Source organism: Agelaius tricolor, unplaced genomic scaffold (genome assembly GCF_023055355.1).
Source record: "Agelaius tricolor isolate 1412-34295 unplaced genomic scaffold, bAgeTri1.0.p SCAF_2, whole genome shotgun sequence".
Classification (NCBI taxonomy): domain Eukaryota; kingdom Metazoa; phylum Chordata; class Aves; order Passeriformes; family Icteridae; genus Agelaius; species Agelaius tricolor.
In genome coordinates this window covers 46,308,417-46,331,777 of record NW_027269262.1, presented here as the reverse complement: position 1 = coordinate 46,331,777, position 23,361 = coordinate 46,308,417, and the positions used below count along the sequence as shown (strand labels likewise).

The 23,361-nt window shown below is 36.3% G+C and overlaps 1 protein-coding gene across 5 annotated transcripts in view; it reads right to left on the bottom strand.

The window, feature by feature from the left end:
* Positions 1–23,361, bottom strand: part of DLGAP1 (DLG associated protein 1) — a 401,400-nt gene that overhangs the window by 300,767 nt on the left and 77,272 nt on the right. For 3 of the 5 annotated variants that reach the window (XM_071417710.1, XM_071417688.1, XM_071417726.1), the window contains one exon: positions 19,502–19,643. The gene's annotated coding sequence lies outside the window, so the exon portion shown is untranslated. Of the gene's footprint in view, positions 1–15,869; positions 15,994–19,501; positions 19,644–23,361 lie in introns of those variants that run through there. The other 2 variants (XM_071417699.1, XM_071417720.1) reach the window with 2 other exon arrangements.

Sequence of the window (23,361 nt, the reverse complement as noted above, 5' to 3'; positions counted from 1 at the left end):
CTGTGATTAATGCTGTGAGCTACACCCTGCCTAGCCTTCCTAATCTCTGGGCTTTCTAATTTATAGCAGAGATGGATAGGCTATCAGTGGGGAATTATGAGGATTACTCGCTGTTTATCTCTCCTTTGCAGAGACACTTTGCTGCTTATAGAATTACCATAAACCCTCCAGCTACAGTGCCACTTCTATACTTATCCAGAAGTCTAGATACCTACTGGGCACAAAATGTTTTGATAGTCAATATATTAGAAAATGTTGGAGTTGATGGATTTTTTTTTTTTTTTACATGATTTGAACATACTGTCAGAACTCGTCATGTTACTTCACTGGTAATTTGTCTGCAGGTTATCTTGCATTCCCTTGAAATCCAGTGCTGTGATCTTGTCTACACTAATTAGAGTTCAGCATTAATGCTTGGAGGTTGCCCTCAAGCATCACCACAGGTGAAACCATTAAACATGTATGCCAAGCCATCTCTGCACTTGCAGCAAGTTATGTAACCCATTTCAAAAGACTTCATCTTCATGGTCACCAGGAATGTTACTGACTCACCTACCATCTGAAACTTAAGGGCTTTCTCAATGCTTCTACAGAAAGTCCTTAAGTTGTGGAGCACAAGTTTCCTTTTGGGGTGAAACTAATCAAAGAGTATGATGGGAAATAGGTGGGCTATTTGTTTTAGTTTCCTGATGAAGGAAGAAAGGGACCCTATAACATTTACTTTCCACTAACTTAAAAATCTGAATCTGTGCAGAAAAAATTTGTCCTTTAGAAGGAAATTTATGAATGAGAAACACCAAAAAGATAAATATAACATTTGTACACCACATTTTTTAATAAGTACATGTGTGCTTTGATGATCCCTTTTAAATACGCATTGCATTCATAAACAGGATATTTAGAGCCAGGGTGTCTCTGTAATTAAGTGACCATTTAAGCACTAACATTCAGCTAAATTGTACATATTTCATGCTGCTTAGATTTAAATTTTGGCCTATATACGGTTTTATATAACCATATTCTTATGAAACTCTTCACAATTTCCCATTGTTCTTAAACTTTGTACTTCTTAACCAGCCTGCTAAACAGGAGACTTTAAGAACACTTAATTTAAAAGTTCTGAGGCTCTAATTCTATGCATGCATATTTATACACATAATAAAAATATGTACAACCAAAAGCTTTTTCTCTCCTCTAAGTCACAACATATCATCTTTGTCATTGTACAGCCATTTGTATTTGTCTATGCTTACTTTATATTCAAAGACTGTAACGAAAAAAATTGCTTAAACATCATCTTTGGTTAAAATAAGAACTCTTTTATTCTCTACATGATCTTCTTTCACTTGTTTCTTATACCTACACATATCTTTTGATTTGTAAGACTTAAAAAAACCCTAAAGTCAACCAGATCCAAACCACTTCATGCCTGAATTCCTTTCAGAATCTTATAAAATGTCTCAGCATATAAAACACACATGTGTAGTCATCCAGGCCCTTCCTTCAAGCTATTGAAATGAAAATACAATTACTAAAGGAGAAGACCATTCTCTCTAGGAATCAGCCAATCTGACAGCCCAGCCTCAGCTTACATTTGTGCAACTGTGTCATGCAAACCTTTTAAGGTTTTATCTCATCTTTTAATCTCTAGTTAGTGCCTCAGTATGTATAAACCAGCCAAGATCCAGTCCTATTTTTCTGTTTTTCTAAGTACTTTCTCAGTCATCTTCTGCAGCATAGGAACGCAATTGCCTGCTAAGACCAGCTAGAATTGTCTTACCTAGTCAGTTCCCTTCCATCACAGTGGCTTTGCACACTGAAGATCCTTTGATCTTTCTTCTTCTCTGAACTCCAAGTACAGTCTCCAAGGGAAAGAAATTATTGAATAAAGTTGTTTAACTGAAGAGAAGGGTACCTACATGGAATTTAACAACAGAGACAGGCGATCATACTAATTAGCAGTCCATTCCCTCACCCTATGAGAGCCTGCTAACAAAAGGGGAACCATGACCAAGCCTATCCTCTTTTTCAAGCTCAGTCAATGTTAAGTCCATGCCTCAGTGTGCTGTCATATCCTATAAGCAGGATGACATCAACTTACTTTCTTCTGTCCTGGGTTTGTTTGCTTTTCTGGCAGGCCATGCTAAAAACATACAACATTGTTTGGATTTGTCAAGGCATTGGCAATCCAGATAGAGAAAGGCAGAATTGGGAACCTTCCAACAGGTTCTTGAAATCTAAATAGCACGTTTATATAACATGTGAGACTCTTGTTTAAAAATGGGTCATCTAAATAAGTCTGTGTTAATAGATGAAACAGGGTAAGTCGTGTTATCAATACAACTCACACATTTCTCAAATGTCCATGATCCTGGTCCCACTAGAACTGTTCTTTGTCAGTTCTGATGTACATATGGCCAACTCTTATTCCTTGTATTTCCCTGCTGACTGCTCCACATCAGGCTGTATTCCAGGGACACAGTCTGCATTACCAAGGGACAACAGCATTGCTTCACCTCTCAGAAAACAAGCCACAATTCCTTTGTGCACCAGAAATTTGCTGCTGACAGCTGCAGCAGAACAGTCTCCAGCCTCGCTAGCTCAGCTGCAGTGCTGAGTGCAGGGCAAGCGGGAAGCCACGCACATCCCTTCCAGATCAACTCTCTGTGATCTGTGATTCTGCGGATGAATGCTTGCATACAAGGACTTAATGTCTGGATAGTGAGGAGAGAGGTGTACAGGTGGCTATTTGAGTTTTGATGTCCACATTATTTGTTTGGTTTTTGCTTTCATTAGCTTTGCTGTAAATATAGCTTCAATGAATTGCACAGGCTTCTCTCTTCTTAAATGACAACATCTATTAAATTTCAAAGACATTTAAGAAATGTGGATTATAAAAACAAAATAAGTTTAGAAAAACTTATTCCAGTGAAACACCCTATGGAGTGCATTTACTTTTGTAGGGAATATTACATATGGTTAACATCATTGCACTAGGAGACAGGGTAAATTTTATCTCAGTGCTATTCACCTATTTTATTCACACGTGGAACATGAACATAGATCAAGTAATGTATTTGGGTTTGCTGGTATTCTTTGCATTTTACATAGCTTCCTTTTTACCTGTGAAAACTTGGAAACATAAGTTCTTGCTGGGATATGTCTGTAAGGAGTAAATTCTAGTTACAAACAAATAATAAGGTGGCCTATTGCTTAATTAATTTACTCACATTAGTTTCTATTTAGGACATGGTGTTAAGCTCTACTGATGGGCAGTCCTGCTACCAACCTGTGTATCAGTCAATACAGTTTCTTTGGTGTTGTTTACGGAATTCTTCAAAGAAAAAACACTGAAGACAAATTAACTCCCTTGCACTCCCCATCAGGCAGAACAATACCTGCATGCATGTACAACACAAATACACAGTCTCTGACAGTGTTAAGGAAACTTGTGCAGTTTAAACGGATGTAGAACATCACTAACCTACAGCAGTGGCACTACTTTTACATCAGAACAGTTTAAAACCTACTGCAAATAAGAAGATAGTTTGTGACATTTTTAAAACAGTAAATTAATTCCCTTGAGAAAATGTTAAAAATTACTCATTTTGCTATCTTAGATAATGAAAGAATATTCAAGCAGATTACTCTAAGTTCATGCCCTTCATCCAAATTGAATTTTTTTGTTTATCAATTAAGAGCCACTATTCCGTCTTCACTGTAACCACCTTGGCATTGCAAAGAAATTCCCTCTGTGTTTTCAAAACCCCATAAAAGTAAAGGTGCCTTTGAAAAAGAAAATTCACAGCAGGGTGTGACTGGGTAACAAAGTAGGGGCCTTGTCATGGCAGGAATAAAAGTGCCTGTGGTTCTCTAATACATTTACAAGCTCCATTCCATTATGAAAAATGTCTGCCATTACTAATTTTTTCTCATTATTTGCACAGGATTGGAAATGAGGCACTGTCAATATGAAAGGAATTCACAGAGACACCTTCCTATTATTCTGCTAGCCTATACCACAACACTGTCCATTTTATTTATTACTTTGCTGAGCTGGTCTTTCCAAAATAAGCAAGCTGATAGAATTACCCCCAAGCAGTTGCCAAAATGATGATTAATATTATTACAAACTAATGCTTCTCATAAAACAGAGACATAAAACAGATTTCCTTTGACATGAGCTACAAAAATCCCTCCTTGGCTCAGATGCTAGATGCTGCTTGAAGAACATCACCTAGCTCTGAAGATAAAGTTCATGCACTGATCCTTCCCAGCTGAGGCCACCATGTAGCTATTCTTACCTTCAGATCACCAACAAATGCTGGCAGGGATAATGTCTTTCTAGAAATACTTGCATGCTGCTAAAGCACCCTCAGCACATACTATCCATGACTTACTTCCTGCAAATCCTTTTCCTTCCTTCCCCCAACACCCAGAGTCACACCACCTCCCTACACCTCCTCTCCTAACTCCTTTAGTTAAAAGTTTGTAGCCAAAAAAAAGGCAAAGTTTTATACTGAAAATGGAAGATGCACTACTGTAGTGGTATAGAGTACCACAGACTTCTGATAGGAAGGAAAGGAGCTACATTTCCTCCTCATAGGTTTCCAGATCTTACAGAGATGTAAGTCAAACACTGAATCTGAAACTAAGATACAATTTTATCTATCAAAGAGTGACACAGTTATCAAGGAAGAAAATATCCTAGAATATCCTAAAAAATAAGCTATTGCTTACTGGATGATATTCAGGACAGTCAGGTTAAATGAGGCATAAATTGTAATCAAAATTGCAACCACCAAGCTGGAAAGACTGGCAAAGAAAATGAAGACAGGAGTGCTCTTCTGGGGTGACAATAATGCACACTGAATACAGCAGCAGTGAGAAGACTAAAACCTATCTAATGCAGATTATATAATGCTGTACAGTCAATCATAAAAGAAAGCTTTCTTAAAGTTGGCTGCATTAGTGTTCAGGGGCACACTCAGCTGAAGCAGAAGAGTGAGCCCTTCCAACTCACAGGAGTTGCTCTGTGGAACCTGCAGTGTTACCCACTCCTGGTGGGATGAAGAAAGGAAAGGATGAAGAAAAGAAAGGAAGATGAGTGCTGTGGTTTCACCCTGGCTGGCCACTAAGTACCACACAGCCACTTGCTCACTCCTGTCTGTATATCATACCCCCAGGTGGGCAGGAGAGATGGAAACAAAATTTAAACCTCAGGGGTTAGATAAGAAAAAAAACCAAACCAAAATATAATATTAATAATAACAACAATAATAGTAATAATAATTTACTAATAATGATACAATTATACTAATATAATATTATACTAATACCAGAAACAGCAATAACAAGAATTGTAATGATAAGAAGAGGGAGAGGGAGTAACTGAACCCAAGGGAAATATGTGATGCATAATACAATTGCTCACCACCTACTGACTAATGTTAATCACATCCCTGAACCACAATGAGTGGCTTCTGGGGAACTCTCCCCAGTTTTTATACTGGGCACAACATTCTACAGCATGGAATACCCCTTTTGCAGGTTGGGTCACGTGTCCTGGCTGTGCTCCCTCCCAGGTTATTGTGCAACTCCTCACTAGCAGAGCATCAGATACTCAAAAGCCCTTGACTAGGTGTCAGCACTACTTAAAAACAGAGTGTTACTAACATCATTCTCATACTAATTCCAAAACCACAGCACTGCACCAGCTACAAAGGACACAATTGACTCTGTTGCACCAAAACCAGGACATCTAAGTAACGAACTGGTAGGAGGTGGAAAAGGCACTTGTAAGAATAAATATAGATGGCTTTTATTTTGTTTGAGCTCTCAGCTACGCTTGGTATCACTTACCAAGGTATTAAATGCAGAAAAAGTAAACAAACACATTCTCCAAAGCTGCTGTGCAGCTTTATCATCATGTTAAATGAAAAATTCTGTGTCCTAATAAAGCTGATAGCTTTGTAGTAGAATTTTGTTTCAGAATTATGTTTATCAATGAAAAAAAATCAGTGTATTAGATTCAGAATTATAAAGTATCAGATTTTTGTGATACTTACAGCCAAGTATGAATGACACATAACGAGAACAAAAGCTACTGATGAAGCTCATGTTAATATCACACTCAGCACTTAGAAAACATCCACCATGTAGTCAGCTTTCTTCTACTAGGGCCAGAGAATTCAGAAGAGGAAAATCTGTCAAAGTTATTTCATTTTCTTTTGTGAACATCTGCTAATTTTTTAAAAAATATAACTTATGCTAAAAAAAGGCATCCTGTATTTTTATTTCCTCTTCCCATAAGACCCAGTTAAAAGCAATAGGATGAAGTATGCAAATGACACATTGCAAGAGAAGATGTCTGTACCACACGGTGCTGTGGGATTCTGTGATATTCATGTTTCTGCATAATTTAATTTATCCATTAGCAGATAAATAGGAACTGTTAATACTCAGGAGATGTTTGCTCAGGAAGTTTGAGTGGCCTAGGTTGTTCTGGTCCATTAACAGAGCATTGTTCAGTTCCTTCTCTTATACAACAGACAGTATCTCCTGGGTACCACCAAGGCCACTCTGTGATGCTCCAGCAGTAAAACTGCCTTGAATTAAATTATCCAATAATTATGGATAATAAATATGGCCAGGGGAAAAAAAAATCAGTATAAAGCAGGGGCAATGAAACACCCCCTGTTCCCTCCCCACTGTGCTCCTGGGGATGGAGCTCAACTCTTGGTTATTTGTACGTTGTGCCAAAAGATAATGTACCCACAGGCAGAGTGCAGAGCAGACCTTATGCCCCTCTAAGGTGTCACATGGGATTTGGCTGATTTTTGGTAAATCAATCACAGAATGACTAAACTGGTTCATATTTGTCATTGTACTGTCCATGCAAGTTTAATGGTTAAGGAAAGGCTGCTCTGGGAGATTCTAATCTCCACAGAGCCTCACATTCTCTTCAGAAAGATGTCAGAAAGAGGTCCAGGATCAATGTAAAGGTTTCAATAGCAGAGAAGGATCCAGTTTTGCATAAACATTAAGGCAAGTGTTTTGCACCTTTGATAAACATACATATTTGCTGAGAAAGAAAGAAAGGAGGTTTTGGTCCTCCAGACTTTCTATTTCTCAAAGTTCTCCTATAGTCTACATGGGAAAATTTTAGAACATGTTACATTGAGACAAAACTTTTTTTAGAAACTTCAGCTTCACAGGAAGTTTGTTAGGACTGTGTGACTCAAAAAAATACTTATGATTTGGGGCTTTAAACTGCTCTTTGACAGACTCAGTTATACCAGAAATATGAAACTGTTTCTGGCTAATGCTGACAATTACTTTAACACAGAAGTTACCTTCCCTTTAATGACACATTGCCCAAATTTCTCATTTCATATGGTTATTTTCCACACTGTTGTTCTTGAAAGTAGAAAAGGAAATCAGTTATCACTCAGGCCTATCACTTTTTACTGTAATGAACAGTCTGAGTGTATGATATGCATTCACAGAAGGTTGGGAAAAGATTCTATCTTTTTTAGACATGATAAACAAGGACTTCCCACAATAATTCAGTAGGATTGATTTATGCTGTCATGATCAATCTGGACATTTTATACTTTCTCTTTCTTAGGGCGTTTTTTCTTCTGTGAGATTAATTGTTTAGCATTGCTAATTTCTAGTGAATATCACATTAAAATATGCTGAAAGCTAGGAACATGTGTAGAAATATTCTGAGGTTGACCACAGCAGATGCTCAAATGCAATTCAGCTTTCTAAAACTTCAGTTTGACAGAGCAACAATGGAGCACTCTAATGTACTGAGGAGGAGTTTCCAGCATACACATTATCGAGAGGAATGTGAGGCACCCCAGTAAATCAATATAAATTCCCAAATTCAGCTTCAGACTCTTGAGATGGAATTCTAGTGGCATGCATGAATAAATCTGAAGATGACACCCAAAAACACAGAGGCAGTACAGGCACTCTAGATCCTAATTTTAAGCATGCTCTCTGTACCATGCTATTTATCCTCACTGCTTTTCTACTGCATTACTTGCTCATAAATAAGCTACAGGTAGTGAAGGGGGCTGTAATGGAAACATTCATTGCATAGTCCCTACTTTCTAGGGGATTCCAGGTTGCTTCTAAAATGATCAGCACTGTCTGTGTAAGTCCACTGAAATGAGAGTCAATGTCAAAACAAATCTGCAAATTTTGGTACAAAAATAAAAGAGGCTTCACTTGTGGCAAACCCAGATATAAACTAAGCTGCAAGAGTCAGAAATATTTTAAAAGGTTTTGTCCTGGAGAAATATGCAACAGATCTTAGGTGATGCTATGTTAAAAAAACACAACAAAGTGAACAAATATGACAGAAAAATCATCCAACTTCTTTTAACGCAATATGAAAAACAATCTAAGATTATAAAGAGTATATGTTTACTATACAATTAATTACATAGATTACCCAGACTTCTCAGTGGCTACCAGCAAAATTTTATTGCAAATACTTAATAAAACTACATTCCTTTTCTGCATTTGTTTCATTTCATATCCTTAAAAGGACTTACAGCTTCCAATCTGAGGACAAGCAGACAAGTGTCATGTGATCAGAGAGAACTTAAGCTCAGTTTTATCAGCCAATACAGACTAAAATAAGCTTATTTCATGTCAACATTTCAATCCACAAGGCCAGAGTTTCATCATCCTCACCTGTTTAAAGTAATACTGCCTCTCTTTTTTAATTACCTCTACCCACACTTGGAATTGCACAGCTACAGCTAAGACTACAAAAATTTCCAGTGTAAATCATTACATCCCAAATTACATGGTTAGATGAAAAGATGCAAGTTTCAGTAGAAAAGAAAATGCTTGTTTCTGACACTTATTCTTTGAACATAAAGGTGGCTGAAGAAAAATCAATCAATAATTAAATATTTTCTAGTATTATAAATTTTTTTTTTTCCTTTTCCACAATGTCAATATAGCAAAAAAATCCAAATACATCCTGAAGTAATGAAATGAATCACAGTGGTCTCTCAAGTATTATTTTTTATGGGCTAACCACAGCTAATTGAAGTAATTTACAGTGTATACATTTAACATATTATACTTAAAATTTATTTAAACACATTCTTGTAAGTCAGTAAAAGCACTTTTGCTGTAATCAGATAATAAGCAATACCACTGCAGAACCCAGTGGAATAGAAAATAATTTAGTTTAAATTATTAAAGTGAGGAATTTTATATATCACATATTTCTTTGGAAATTATGCACGGGCAATGTACACTATACATTTTGTATTTAACTAATTTTTTCATGAGTTACCCACAAATTCATAACATACCATTTGCAACCTTTACCTCACAGACACCAATAACAAGGCAAACTATGCTTTGCATAGTTCAAGGCATCCACAGTCTATTGGTTCATGCCAAAATACTATCTATTGATATGAAAAGACAGACAAAGCCACTTTTGCTGTTCATATTTCTTCTGAAGAGTAAAACATCTAGTCATCAGAAAAAATGAAAAATTACTTTCTATCATCATGCATTACAGAGAGGATGGAGCTCTTTATTAGGATTATAATACATATTCATATATGGCATGAAGAACGCCTTTGTTTCTTCATGTGATTTTCATAATTCTGCTGCACTCTCAGCAACTGTTCTCTTTCCTCCCCCAAACTCCCTTCCCACCTTACTGCTGCAAAGCCACACTGAGATGCTGTGAACCAGAAGCAGAGAATCCCAAGAATGACCAAATGGTCAATGACTGTGCTTGGTACCAGGTGCTCGCTCAGAAAAAAAGGCAAGAGAGAAACTGGCCAAACTTTATGGTGCCACAGAATAGTAGAAATGTAGTCATTATCTGCCAACATCAGACAAATTCAGCCTCCAGATAAAAGGCCTATGTTTTGAATAGCAGGGACAAATTGCAAGTACAATCCATAGTTTCTCTAGTCATAATTATGTTAAAAATTCAAGACACTAACTTTTTAAGATTACATGCTCATTGAAACTCAAGACTTCAGCTATTTGCTACATATACAGGTAAATCCTCCAATATTAAGTAATTTTTAAATTGTAAACTGTCCAAACACCTTTTAAGCTTATTTCAAATTTTAAGGATTTTGATAGGTTATATTAAAATATCAGAATTTTTAACTGCATACACTGCAACTGTAAGTGGATTGCAAATTTTTTGCAACCTTGACTCATCTTTTCTGAAATAAATGTAGTGTTTCATAAAACACATAAAATTACTGCATCTAATTAAGTAAATGCCAGAGATAGACCTAAGGTCTAAACAAAGGCTTATCAACAAAATTTAGGGGCCTATTGAACCAAGAACAGAACTACTTAGACTGTTCCAATGGCTTGGCCTTTTGTAATCAAAAGGTATTTAATTTGAAAATAATTATTCTTTGAGAGACACATATTTGTATTTCAAAGAATACAAATATGTGTGATTAGTGGAAATCAAATGACCAAATTCCAGTTTGCCTTGCAGCCTTCAAGTTTTTTGTACCCCAATGTTATGGTTAGGCACATCCTTCTCCCAGAAACCTTCAGTGCTTCTCAAGAATTTGAGCTTTACTGTCAAAGTACAGTCAGGGTTCAAACTAATTTTTCTGCCTAGGAAGAGAGTTTATATAATTAAAACAGCTCTGATGACACATTTGTTAAAAAAAATAAAGTATCCAGCAGGGGTCAGTCTCAGAAGAGAGGTTGTTGGGAATAAATACGTAGAAGGGGAGAAAAAGTCTCCTAAAATACTATTGAACATAATACAGACCTGTTAGTCTCCTTTCAATTCCTGTTAGCTCATTAGATTTCCTTCACTTTCAGTTCTGAAACACGTAGATATATTATGTTTCATTAATATAGGTGATGAGGCAGCTGGGGTGACTTCACTTAAGAACTACAAAAATGGTGCTGAATGCAAGAACAGTAATTGTGTAAAATAAAACTTGAATATTTATGAAGTACCTTTAACAGAGACAATCCAATAGCAACATTAGATTTTTATTATTTTAACTTATTAACTGTAATTTATGTATACACTGTCTAATTCTTCCTTAGACATGACCTAACACTTTTTCCTGTGATGTTAGTAACTGTAAGAGTTCATCTTAACTTTATTGTGACTATTTTCATAAAACTGAATTCATATTTGAAACAGCAGCCTGAAATAGCCAGCAGCCTATTCATCTATAAAAATGAAAGTTCCACAAAATTACTTATGTTGGCTTGTTGCAAATGCCAGAACAAGTTCTAAGGTCCAGAAACGTGGTGTTCCTACAATTGCAAGCTGCTTCTCTGGAAGAACCACCCAAACAAGCTGACCCTGTAGAATGGAAACCTCAATCAGACTTAAATTCCAACAGTTATTATTCTGAGGTGCCTTGGAGAAGTCAATTCCATAGCATATCTGCTCTGTAATGAAACAAGGAATAGAAGATAAGGGAGTAAAGAGCTGTCTGTTGACCACTGCTGTGTTTAATAGGACACACACTGCAGTCACCTGGACTGAATTTCTCTAAGCTCAAGAATAATCCACATCATAGGAAAAACACCTCTACAAATTCCTACTCATGTAAAATTTACTATTAACCCCCCCTTTAGTTTCTTTGGCTTTTTAGTGGTCAACTATTGCACTAAAGCTGCCTAGAAAAGAGATATCCCATTTGCAATGGATATAGTTAATGAAACAGATAATATTCCATGAGCAAAGTAAAATCACTAAATAATTCAACTCAAGCTTCCTAAAGAACATTAGCATATTGTAACTTTCAACAATACCAATTTTGTTTGATATTAACCCATTTATTATTGTAATGCCCTGAAATCCCTCGTACCTCTTGCTCACGCATTCCCATGCACATTCTACCCTTTCTTCTTTTAGTGGAGTAGTCTAAATGCTACTTAAAGATTAAAACTACGAATTACTGTAATTTTAACATTCCAATACTTATATTACTTTTTGTAATTTCATTGTCTTATGCACTGATGGCCGATTCAAAGGAAGATTTAATTCCAGAGGTGATCTATCATGTTGCAAATGTAATTTTTTCACATGAAGCAAGAATAAATCTCATCACCTTATAATCCTTCAAGGCCCTCCTAATGACAAAATGATTTACTGACTTGGCTGAACTATTTTTTTTCTAAAAATTTAGAACCATCAGAAATATTTAATGACTCAATTTAAAGTGCTGAAATAGAAGCACACTGAAAGAATATTAAAATGTTGGTATTCCCCCAAGAATTAACACCTGTCAAATCAATAGGTTTTGAAGTGGAAGACATCATGTCCATTTCAATTGCAAATTTGCAAATAAACACTGTAAAAGGAACGTGTTATTTCTGAAGAAGCATGAAAGCACCATGCTCCTTGCAGACTGCAAGATTTGCCAAGGTTTAATTATGGAACCTCCACATTCTTTTCACTTCAAAAGCTAATCATGTATGAGAGGTAACCCCCCTCCTTTGGAAACTACTGGCTGTAATTTAGAGAGATACAAAAGACAATTCTGATATTGATTTAACCATTACAGCACTAAAATAAGGCTTGTACGCTTTTCCATTTCTAATAGTGAAATGCCACACTTTCCACAATATATCATACAAAAAAAATATACATTACACATCTTTAATCTCAACATAGCAGAGCAAATCATACCCAAATGTTGTATCTAGGACCCTTTGCTTGATAAATTTGATCCAACTACAAATAAAATTATTAGTTATTTACAGGCATCAACACTTTTAAATAGGAATTCAAAATAAAATATACACTTAAAATACCACTCTTGCTGGGATGATGTCTTTTCTAGGCAGCATAGTTGTAGCTGACAAGTGTTAGCCTATATGTGAAAGAAAAACCACACAAAAAACAAACTTCAAAAAACTACTACCCATTTCTCTTTAAACATACCAATTTCTGCATCTCTAAAGATGGGCCATATTGGACTATAGGATAATGTGTTTGAAAATATCTGAGAAATGTAGCAGCATTTCTATTGCAGAACATTTCAAACAAACATCAAAATGCATTAGAGTAAAAAAAAATTCAGCAGCAGGTAAAAGATGCAGTAGAGGAACAAATCAAAAAGAAATCAAGATTTTATTTCTGTATATATTTATATATATGTATATGTTCACATAAACAGAGCCCCCAGCTAGAACCAATGATTGTGTATAACTAAACACTTTGAAAAATTAGAAATAGTTAAATGGATCATCCCATTTCACTAGACAAGATGAAAATACCAGCAAAGAATTAAATTTTTTATTAAACTATTTATGTGTGAAACATCTTATGCATGCATGCATTCTCCAGAACCACTATAATGATTTGTATATTTATCTGCCTTTATGCTACTGACAACTTATTTGATCAGCTCAAAGTTCAATCAGAACAAACTCCACAGCTGGTAGCTTGAAAATAATGAAACAGATAAAAAAGAAAAAAACATGCTTGAGGGCATGGGAGTTGGATATTAAACCACTGAGATAAAATACATCTTCTTTAAAGTTTTAGTGATCACCGACATCCTGTTTTTGCACAACATTCTTTACTACAAAAGGGAAAAATCCTAAAGCAATAATAATGACGATACTGTGATCAACTGTTCAGGAACTTCAGTGGTACACTTCTCACAAACTAGCTTAAGACATTTTAGAACAGTTAAAGGACTGTTTACAGTGTGAGAAAGTGTAAAAAGAATTTTGGGACATGGCAAATGACTCTAAAAAGCTCATTCTGACATTAACTGATCTGTATTTTCTTGAACATATCACTGAAAAGAGTTAAGTTCTTGCAGAGAGCCTTTAATATTTTGATGCAACAAAGTTCCTTTCTTAGCTATTTAGTGCCTGTCCTGGTTATACTCCACTAGGATTTTGCTTTTTCTCAGTTGTAGGAAAAGAACAGTAGCATAATAAGCACACTCTAAATTGTCTGTGGCTGTTGAAGCTGTTGAGGCAGCACAAGCTACAGCATCCTACCTAATCTCGTGGCATATGTCAGGCTTTTTTAGGAAGGAGGTCACCAGCTCAGTGCTACAGGAGCTCTGGTTATAGATAGGAGCAACCAAAATTCAAGCACTCAGAGCTACCTTTCTACTCAAGTATGCAACTGGCTTACAGTAAAAAACAAAGATCACTGTTCCTGCATTCCAGAGCCTGCTTAAACACTGTCCTTTGAATTCATACAAAATACATAAAATGCTTTTATTACAGTGATAAATATGCTTTACTATTTTATTTATTTTCAAAATATTTTTTATTTGAACCCACAATTTTTATCCAAAACATTATTATTAGACAAGTTCTATATTTATGTATAATTTTGCATGCTTTTGCAAAATTATACATAACATGACACATCCTTTATTTTTGCCCACTAGTCAAGGAAGTGAGATTTCCTACATTCCTTTTCACTTTTACCAGCTTATAATAGTGGCAAAGGCAAAAAGTAATTCAGTATCTTTTTGCATAATGAAGCTCTCATTCTATGTGACATAATTTGAAATATGTCATAATTCAAAAATAAGTAATTATTTTTTTCATATTGAAAGCTAGCAATATGTGCCAGGTTATCTGCAATATGTACCTTGTGACTAAAGAAATACAGTATGGCCTTATTTAGGGAGTTAATAAAGCCTATTTAAATGTTTCCTTAAATATATGGTGAAATTTTTGCTCCACTGAGATGAGAAGAGAAAAAATGTTCTAGATTGACTCAAAATTTCTTTTTCCTGTGTCTTCCTTATTTTGAGAAAATGCTAAATTTCTACTTGCAAGTCAAACTGCAACATTTTCTCCTGTCTGTGTGTTTGTAATGTCTCATTTATAAGGAGGCTGGATTCAATTTTTACAAAAATATTCTCACCTTTTCACACCAAAAAAGGCATAACATTAAAACTCAAAACCGATCAAAAAAAGATCCCACAAACTATCCTAAGTCCTTCTGCTATTTTTTGTTGTTGTTTTTTTGGTTTTTTTCTGTGCCCTCACAATTTTTTAATGCTGGTTGTAACAAAATTATTTCACAAACCATTTTAATTCCCAACCCTTTGTTGTACCACAACAGGGTTAGTTCAATTAATTCTGGGGCCACTTGTTCCTACCAGAAAATGGAAATTACTATCCTTGCACCTTCAGTTTAAGGGAAATAATTTTCCTGTCTTTGTCTTATTGGGCTTGAACAGATAAGCTGTTGGCTTCACTTCTTGAAATAATCTGTCTTGAGATTATAGGAAAATTCAGGTAGGAATGGACATCAGGCAGTTTCTAGTTCAAGCTCCTGTTCCAAACAGGCTCATCTGGAGGTGCTTGGGGCTTTGTCCAGCTGGGTCTTGAACACTCCAGAGAACAGAGCCAGCACAGGATCTCCAAGCTACCCAATGCAGCACCTGCTTGTCCTCAGAGGGAAAATGCTCCTCCTTCTCGCCATTCTGAACCTCTTGTTTCAACTCATGGTCATTAAGCTGAGTTCCTGCCTCTGCACCTCAATTTGCCAGAACATTTTGCACTGGCAGTGGTTTGGAGCCATTTTCACGGGTCCACTCTTGAAAAGTTCCCTTAGGTATGGTATAGTATAGTCATGTCAGATTCCTATAAAGGACCACAGCAAACCAGACAAAACCTGGATGACTTTCCTCAATCTCATTAGTTCTCTGCATGATTCTCACGTCAGTGAGGCTGTTTGCAGGAAATCCAATAAAGGCACTGTTACATATCATGGAGTTCAGTTTCAGATTAACACACCCAGCATCTGTTGTCTACATGCAAGAAAGATATTTAAGTTTGCTGTTACTTAGATAGCTAAGGCCCAGAGCTGTTGGCCTCAGAAATACCTTGGAATATTCCTTCCTGGCTCCAGCAAGCCCATTAGGAGGCTGCAGGTCTCCTACAGGTCCCGTGGCATATTTATCTATTCCACATGGATGTCTCAAGCACACCGCCACATTTTGAATGATCCTAGAGGAATACAAAGGTGCCAGTGATTTGAACCTGTAGGAGATGGATATTTGAATCATTCTTTTGGCCTGACTACCATGAAAACATGTAGTACATTGATTATATGAAAATCTAGACACCTAGCAAGCATTTAGACACCAACATAGGCTTGCACTAAAGTGTTCTCATTACAAACTAAAACCCAGCCACAGCCTAAGATCATGAGAGATGACAGACAGCAGACAATTACAGCTCATTAAATGAAATGCCAGTGCTCAGTGGTATGGGTGAGAACCATGAAATGGTATCACCATATATTGGGAAGCAGCTTCTTCACATTTTGTCTCAGGCTTTCAATAATATACACATTAACGACAGAAGTTCCACATGAGAGAGTAACAAAATTTTTCTACTCCTTCCTTGTTTCTGACCACTTCATCCAGGAAATTACAAAGCAACAACAAATGAAGGCCAAACATGGTCTGTGAGGTAGAAGAGATGAGAGGTAGGAGTCAAATCCTACAATCCTATCTCTAATTCCTTCTTTCTGTGACTCTAACAGTGCGGTGTTGCTCAGTAAAATGTCAAAAATAACATACAAAACTACCATGTACCTTTTGAGAAACAGAAGATAAACTGAGTTCTCAAATATTCAGGGTTTCCATACTTTGTGGAAAACTAAAAGGGTCTTCTAGACTTCTTTCTCTTGAGAGTAGCAGAGATTTTCATCTGTTGTAGCTTTGAAATACAGTGGCAGCCCTTGACCTTAAAAAAATCTCCAAATAAATTCAATAACTTCTATTAAGGTTCCTCTTGTTTTTTCCAATAAAATTTCCATGTGGATTGAAAAAGTAAATTAATAATACTGAAATCTACCCTGCAGATGTGGAAGAAGTATGAACAAAAAATGAAAATTCCAGGATTTTAAATAAATATGATAATATTGTTAAAAGCAGAAAATATTCCTGAGACACAGGCTGTTTATTCTGATTTTAATTTTCTTTCATTTTCAACATTTTCTTATTGTTGGGTTTATTTTCTAGGTTTTTTGTTTTGTTTTGGGGGTTTTTTTTGTTTGTTTGTTTTTTTGTTTTTTGTTTTGTTTGTTTTCTAGCTTTTGATTGGTACTTCCCCTAATGTTTTTCTCAACTTAGTCTGTTTTTCTCAGCAGGATAATCTATCCCAGAAAAATGCCTTATTCTGCCCTACACAGCCTTATGGCTTCTTTTCAGATCAAATGATGCAAAACACAAACACACCAACTGCACAGAGGTGCAAGCTGAGGTTGAAGGATTGCTTTGATACTACTACAGGTACAACATTGTGAAAGTATTCACATAATACTTTAATTAAATTCCTTTAAAAGAATGTCCATGACTTATTCAACTGATTAAAAGTTCAACGATTCAGTTGAACAATATTGCAAAATGGTTTGAATAAACTACTTTATGAGAGAATCCAAACTACCTCTGGCTTCAAGTATTCTGGAGCCATCTGCATGAATTCCTAGATTATCCTAAATATTGCTCTCTGAAAAATTTTGTTGTGTTCATTTGTTCTATATCTAGGCCAATACAATTAATGAAAGGTAATACTCCATTGTCTTTCTGATAATTGTGGGGTCTAACAAATCTACAAGTTAGCTATTGCTGGAGAAGAATCCCATCACCTTCCTATGAAAAACACACTTTTTCCTAAAGTAAATTTTTACCTAAAGCATAAATTAATACTAATTGTGTAGTGAGCACCATGAGAAATACTGTGGGATCCCTTATTAGAGGAAGGTTTAATTTAATAAATTAATAAAGCCCTTTTTCTTTTTGATATTTTGCAAAATACTTGTTTATGGCAAACTGTCACTTGTATTCAGATTTAGAATGTAGAAACCACTGTGATGGTTCCTTGGAAATGCTTAAAATAGATAAGATGGATTGACTGATTGCATATTCCTTTGAATTATTGTGAAAGTACCAGATCTATCTAAATCATGCCATGAAAAAAGTGGAGTTAGAAGTTATGTAACTTCAAGTTGCTATAAATTGCTTCTTGTTGAAAGCTATATAAAACATTTTCAAATCTGTCATGTTCCACCTCTTCTGCTTAAAAAAATAAATCCAAGTGAAAATGTCCAAGAAAAGTATGAATCAGGCTTATGTTGTTAAGTTGGAGCAAAAGCTTGACACCATCAAGACTGGATACTCTTTAGCAATTAAATCAAGAATCTGGTCCATTTTATGTCCAGAATGTGTTTTTTACAGTAAGAAACTGTATTTTATTAGGTTAGCTAAACCAGTGTATCTAAATAAGCAACAAAACCAGATGAGAATCTACTTCTCTTCTCACAAACACACCATTGCCATTTTTCATTTAATCCAACTTTGATTCTTGAACACAGATTTTATCTACCTTCTTTTGCTGCTGACATTCCCACGTGCCCTCAGAACAAGTTATCTCACAAAGCAGCCAGGAAAATGCATTTTCTACTTCTCCTCCCACAGCAGCATGCAAGATGACTGTGCAGCAACAGCATCCCAGAGAACATGCTCTACAAGGTCTGATCTGACCTCCAGACTTTGCCAGAAAACAGTCTCACATCATGGACCAGTCTGACCTCCAACAAAGCAGGAGGAATGCAGTACAAAGAGAGCATGGAGGAGCCAGAAACTGCTTTATTTGTAGCACTGAACAGAAGAAATGAGCACAGCAGATGGCAGAAGATAATACAGAACTTCAAGCTGTGGGGCAGCGCCCAGACACTGCTTTTGCTGGTCCTGAGTGTAACCATCATTGCCAGTAGGAAGGAACTGCAAAACCCTTGACAGTGAGATCAGTGTAAAGCAAGGGCTTTGACATTCTCAAATTCAATTTTCTAGCCTAAAATATGTATTGAATTTGAGAAAGTAATTGCTTTTCCCTCATTTGGCTATTTTATATATATGTATATGTATATACACACACATATGAGTTTTAAACTGGCAGTGAAACTTTAAATCTTTTCACTGGGACCAGAGACTGAAATTACTTCAAGTGAGGCTTTGAAAGAGGGCATCCAGAAAAGGTACAAAGGTACTCTTCATTTTCTTCACCCCTCTGCAAATAAAAACTTGCTTACTAGCAGTTCTGCCTTCCCCAATTAAACAGAGTGGCTGGCAAAACAAAATAACAAGGGGTCATGGCAGAATTAGAGTTGATATGTTGAAAGTGTGTATCACTCAGCACTGAGTACCACTTCATGATTATACCCTATTTTGTACTCTAAAAAACAACAGCCTCATACAGCAACAAACACAATTATAAGACAGATACCATTTATCCCAGGAAACCTATCTGCTACTTCAAAAAAAATACTAGAAAGGAAAAACAACCCCTTGTGGTGAAATTAGCTGAAATTAGCTCTGATGATGATGTGTTCTTTAAATTGGGAAAGAAAAAAGGATGTTTTTGTTCAGCATGACTTATTTTTAGACTGGCAAAGACACAATGGTAAACAGAACTGGAGCTCTGTGGGCACCTTCTGAGGTTAAATTACCTTTCATGCCATTTGCACAGAAGACTGTTCTCAAGCAGCTTGAGCAGATGGTCGAGACACCATTGTCCGTTTACTTGTATCCACAAAGATAAACGATTGCTCTCTGAAATCCTGAACAATATGGCCCTTGTGATGCTTTAGGCTGCCAAGGAGAAAAAAAACCAAACAAACATAAATATAAATTTTGCTGAGGAGAACAGAAGAGTTTTGATTGATGAAATTTCATTTTGAACAACAAGTACATATGGAATAATATAATTTTTTAGATGATAAAAGATATCTAAAATCATCAAGTTCAAATGTTAACCTAACAATGCTGAGTACACCACCAAATTGTGCCCCCAAGTTGTCAGATGTTTTTAAAGTACCTCCAGGGATGGTTACTTCACAGCTTCCCTGGACAGGCTGTTCCATTATTTGACAAACCATTCCAACAAGATACTTTTCCTAAAGCCAATCTCAGCCTTCCTTTGCCCTACTTGAGGCCATTTCCTCTGGTCCCATTGTTTGTTACATGGGAGAAGAGACTGACCTCCATCTTTCTACAACTTCTTGTCAGGTACTCGTACAGAGAGAGAGGGTCCTCTCTGAGCCTCCCTTTTCACAGACTAAACACTCCCAGATCCCCCAGCTGCCTCTCACAGGAATTGTGCTCCAGACCCTTCACCAGCTCTGTTGCCCTTCTCTGGACTCACTCCAGCCCCTCAATATCTTTCAAAACTGAGCACAGCACTCAAGTGCAGCCTCACCAGGGCTGAGTGCAGGGGCACAATCCCTGCCCTGCTCCTGCTGGCCACACTATTGCTGATCCAGGCCAGGATGTCATTGGCCTTTTTGGCCACCTGGGCACTCACTGGCTCATGTTTGGCTTCTGTCATCCAACACTGCCACGTCCTTTTCCACTGGGCAGCTTTCCAACCACTCTTCCCAAGGCTGTAGCACTGCATGGGGTTGTTGTGACTCAAGTGCAAGACCCCGCCCTTGGCCTTGTTGAGCCTCATACTATTGGCCTTAGCCCAAAATATCAGTAATCTGGGACAGTTCCACTAAATGAACATAATGTGTTCCTGAATACTTAGCAAAGTAGGAGATGCAGGTAAAAACAAATCATACACAGTAACTCTGACTGAAATAAGAATCTACCATGTCTGCACAATGGCTTCTACTGCACATAACATTTCTGAAGCATGCTGTCAAGTTACAACTCGTTCTGCCTACTATGCCAGTGAGGTAACCAGAGATATCCAGAACCATGCCAGAGCAGAAAACTGCCTGGGCACAGTGATCCACCCAAGTATTGGTTGAGAAGGTGATTTCACTTGTTTTAAGAACTTCTCAAACTTCTTTGTGAGAAGCCCTGGTTATTAAACATATGCAATGTGAGCATTTTGCCAACAAGCAATTTGCTAAAAAGACAATTTTATTATTAGAATAATTTACTACTAAGAGAGATGAGTTTAAAGGATTGGAGACAGCATGTACAACTATGAAGAAAATTCTAAAATCTTAGAAACAGTCTTTAGGATTTAGGAGTGAAGTGAGCAGATACTGTCTGCTCACTTCACTTTGGACTTGCAACTAATAATTGCATAACCTGTCATTCTTAAAAGCTCACAAAAGAAAAGAAATGTTTCTGAATATGGAAAGAATCACATGGAATCAGTGAAGGGGCCTAGACATGGCCTTCAATACACACAGCAAAATAAGACAGAATTGGGTTTAGAAAATAACAGTGAAATTAGATAACTATGAATCACCAGCCACTCAACATCCTGAAGACAGCAGGTATTGCAAAGCATTTAATTAACTAAAGTTTCATATAAAGATGCATAGTTGTTTTGGAAATAACTGCTTATTTAAATAATGACACAACAAATAAAATTCATACTCTCTGTCTAATACCACACACTCCACAGCAAAAGCCAGTAAACAGTGGATATATTTTATTTCTCATTTCAGTCATCAAATAACCTCTTTTAATCTCTTTTTGCTGTGATGCTGTCATATTCAGCATGCCTTACAATAAATGTACCATTTAGACAATTTAGATTCTTGGCAGATTTTTAGGAATTGTTAACACTTATTGGAGTAAGGAAAAAAGGAAAAGACAGGCTGAGATAAATGTCAAATAGTGGCATCCAGCAACACAAAGTAATATGTTCTGATACTGAGGATTAATTATAGCTCAAAGAAGAAGAAATAATTAGGAAATAATAGAAACATGAAGAAGAAATTAATAAAAATTAGGTTAAAAAGTTAGGAAAAGAGAAAAGTTTGGTTTTGCATAGGAATAAAAGAGAAATCACAAATGGGAAGAACTTTCCTCTCTGCTTTTGAAAAGGAAGGACACCCCAAAGTGCGTTTGTTCTAAATATCAGTGTCTTATGCTAATGTCATTTCCATTAAAAATAAACAAAAGTCAAGGCCTTTCTTCCCCTGAGGGAGCACTCTCTATGCTTTACTTCCACCATTTTTTTCCAAAAATTAAAGGGAAGGCCACCGTACCTCAGCTGTTTGCCTGTCCTTAACATCCCCAGATACATTTGCTATTTGCAAATAAAGTATAATGAAAGTAATGACTACGCTCATGAAAATATAATAATAGTATCACGTAGGTTGGAAAAGACATTTAAGATCCTTGAGTCCAAGCATAAATCTAGCACTGTCCCCCACTAAACCATGTCCCCCAGCATCATGTCCATTTAATGTGAACTCCCTATCTCAGAGAATAAGCTGGAAATACAACCATCCATCTCCCAGTAAGCCAACAGTACATCTTGAAAAACCAAAATCAGGGGACTCCAATGAGAAGTATCTCCATTATTACAAACTGAACATTACTTCTTCCTCATAAAATAACTGATAAGTTGTAAAAATAGTACAATATATCTATATGAAAAGTATCAGATAATCTGTGAGGAATATGATAAAGATATCCCTAACCTCAAAAATAACATATTTTCTCCGAAAAAACCCACAGTAGATTTTTTTTTTGCTGTCCAGTTAAAAAAAAAGTAAAAGAAAAAAAGACCATTGAATAATACAAAAGTAGCTGCATTGTCATCAGATATCCTGTTTGAATGATACCAGTTAAAAAGAATGCAACATTTTATAAGAAATAAGGCAAACCAACATTATTTACAAATGTGCTATTTGAAATGCATTTTACATAACTTCTGACTGAATTGAGGCACCCATAAATATTTCAGCTCTCTTCAAATCTCTCCAGACACGAAATTTCCCAAAAACACATCAACAAAATGAATTTGAAACCACTGTGAATAAGAATTCAACAAAACAAATGAAATTTCATATTGCTTTGTTGCTCTTACCTTGAGCTAACAAGTGCCATAAAGGGTAGATGGGTAAAAGCAATACACTCAGAGAAAAGCAAGTGCACACATGTATAGATGGATTTTCAAGAAATCCAGGATGAAAACCCAGGTGCAGAAAGTTTTATAGTTAAAACAAACGGGATTTTTTTTTTCCTTTTTCAGTAAAGCAGTAACAATTTCCTCCACATAAATCATCTTCTAGGTCCTCCTGTGAGCTAGGCCACAATTAATGTACAAGAACAATTTTTCAGCTGCTGTAAAAACTGAGAAACAGATTTAGACTGTCTTTCCCTTTATACCACTGGGCACATACATCTTCTGATTACCAAAGATACTTTCCTTTCTGCAGGTGTAGAAGTGCAAGAGGCCCCAGTGGGAAAGTCAGGAAGGTGCTCCCATCTCTCTATTATGCAGTAAGATAAACTGATCATTATTTATGGAGAGGGAATATGCTGCATATGCTCAGAAACAAGACTCAATAAAAACATGGACATAAAAAACAACTTCAGTATTAACAGTTGTACA